The following is a 2,998-nucleotide window of genomic DNA, read 5'->3' on the forward strand; positions in this document are numbered from 1 at the left end:
CTGTAGCAGGTTGAGCTATAGGCGCCGAGCCATGAAAAGTGTATTTAAACAGCTCTGGGGCATGTGCTTTAATTAGGTGGCAGGAAACTTGGTCAAAACCCAGACTTTCAGAGACAGGTCAAGCTACAAAGTCATGGCTCGGCACCTGTGGCTCAAGTGGCTAAGGCACCAGCCACATACACCTAAGCTGGCAGGTTCAAATCCAGCCCGGGCCTGCCAAACAACAATGATGGCTGTAACCAAAAAAAATAGCTGGGGATTTCGGCAGGCGCCTGTGGTCCCAGCTACTTGGGAGGCTGAGGTAGGAGACTCGCTTGAGCCCATGAGTTGGAGGTTGCTGTGAGCTGTGATGCCACGGCACTCTACCCAGGGGGATAGCTTGAGGCTCTGTCTCAAAAAAAAGCTACGAAGTCATTTACAGCCCACTGGGAGAAAGGGGCCTGCTTCTCAGGTAAGGAGTAAGAGATCTCAGGTTCAAGTCCCGAATGAGCCCAAAAGTTTTTCCTTCCAAAATCATTTAACATTCCAGGTTAGGCATGACCTCTTCCCTTCAAGACTTAGCAGCAAATGCTTGCAGAGCGTGGTCAGTGCCCTCCTGCTGTGCTGTGTGGCCTGTGCTGGATTGGGTCAGCCTCCCTGAGACCCTGTCAGTCCAGAGGAGGGATCTTCAGGGGGAGTTCATGGGGAGTTTATGTGAAGGCTCCAGCACTGTAGTTGTCCCAGGTCACTGGTCCTGGTCCCCATCTGGTTTCCTTTTTTTTTGAGACAGAGTCTCAAGCTGTCTCCCTGAGTAGAGTGCCATGCTGTCACAGCTCACAGTAACCTCAGAAACTTAGGCTTAAGCAATTCTCTTGCCTCAGCCTCCCAAGTAGCTGGGACTACAGGTGCCCTCCACAATGCCCAGTTATTTTTTGCTGTTGTTGTTGTTGCCATTGTTGTTTAGCAGGCTGGGCCCCATTTGAACCCACCAGCCCAGGTGTATGTGGCCAGTGCCCTACCCACTGAACTATGGGTGCAGCCCTGGTTTCCAGTTTTCTGTTCTTGCTCAGGGCTTCTGGCATTCCTCTCTCCAAATTCCCACTCCAAGCAGGTCCTACTTGCCGGGACCACCACCATAGGAGCACTTTGCCATGCCGCTCGATAAACTAGGACTATGGGATGGGTAAATTATCACCTAACAGGTACATTGTACACTTTCTGGGTGAAGGGCACACCTATAACTTTGACTTAAAATATACAAAAGCAGGCAATGTGATCAAAATTTATGTACCCCCATAACATTCTGAAATAAAAAAAATAGAACTATCAATTTTTCATTATTGAGCTAAAGTGACATACAATAAACCTCACATGCTTCAAGTGTATAATTTGATTAAGTTGTTATACACTATATAGTCATGAATCATCTTCACAGTCAAGATAGTGAACATATCCTTCATCCTCAAAAGCTTCCTGTGTCCCTTGGTGATCCACCTCCCTAGGTAACCACTGATGCTTTCCGTCACTGCAGTACTTTCCTTGTTTTAGAGTTTTATATAATGAGATCCTACAGTCTGTAATATCAGTTTTTATGACCACATGATCTTCCATTTGGGGAATATATGATAATTTCACATAAACCCCTATTTGGGGGCAAGCACATTATTTCCAGGTTTTTATAAAGATAATCCCAGAATAAATATATTCATTGCTAAACATCTGGACAAATATATCACTGCTTTTCCAGGATAAAAACTGTGGTTCAGAGCAGTGCCTGTGGCTCAGTGAGTATGGCACTGGCCCCATATACCCAGGGTGGTGGGTTTGAACCCAGCCCCGGCCAAACTGCAACAAAAAATAGCCGGGCTTTGTGGCAGGTGCCTGTAGTCCCAGCTACTCAGGAGGCAGAGGCAAGAGAATCGCTTAAGCCCAAGTTTCTGAGGTTACTGTGAGCTGTGACGCCATGGCACTCTACTGAGGGAGAAAAAGTGAGACTCTGTCTCTAAACAAACAAACAAACAAACAAACAAACAAAAAACCAACTCTGGTTCAGTTTGGTGGCAACATAAAATGGTATAGCCAATGTGCAAAACAGCCTGGCAGTTCCTTAAAATGTTAAATACAGAGTTACCAAATGACCCAGAAATTCCAATCTTAACTGAAATCCCACTCCTATATCCAAGAAAATTGAAACCATATGTCTATACAAAACCAAGTACACATGACCATTTAATAGCTGTATGTGATATAGCATACGGACAGTACTTGGGCCTCACTTCTGACCAAAGGAGGCAACCTAGGGCTGCATAACCCAGACTAAATAACCATAGAAAGGCAAAAAAACTAATGCCCTCCTAGCCATTGGAATTCAGCCCCTACCCATATAAGGAAGAGGCCAAACCCTCTGTCTCCTAAGTAGTGTTTCCCCAAAACCATAGAAGCAAGATGCCCACACTGGCTGATAAGGAGCCTGGCTGCAAAGAAACCAGACCTGTCCAGAGTTAACCACCACAAGTCAAAAAAGATCCCTACATTGACCTTAACCTGAACTTTCCTTAACCTCATTTTAATGCTAAAAACACACCCAAGAGCTAATGAGATATTCAACTTAAGAAGCAAGTAGTGGAACCATGCAGGTACAAGAAAACCTCCACCTCTACATGCTTGCAGGTCACTCTGGGCCGGCCTAAGCCTCTTTAAAACTCTCTCCAAACTCCCCTGCAGTGAGTCAGCTGAGGACTGTTTCCTTTGAACTTAAGTCCTACTAAGGCCTTACCTCTGACTTTGGTTTGGCCTCTGGCTAATTTCTATTGTAAGGCAGTGTTTTTCAACATTTTTTATCTCATGGCACACTTGAACCTATAGTTAAACTTCCACTGCACACTTAAATTATGTTGATTTAAAGAAAGTAAACAGAAAATATACTTATTGTGCTTTGAACTTTTTTTTGAAAATTATTTAATTAATGGTCTTTAAAACAATGTTAATGGCATGCCTAAGATCTGCCTGAGCCACAAGT

Source organism: Otolemur garnettii, unplaced genomic scaffold, assembly GCF_000181295.1.
Source record: "Otolemur garnettii isolate 467f Iridium unplaced genomic scaffold, OtoGar3 scaffold00044, whole genome shotgun sequence".
NCBI lineage: Eukaryota > Metazoa > Chordata > Mammalia > Primates > Galagidae > Otolemur > Otolemur garnettii.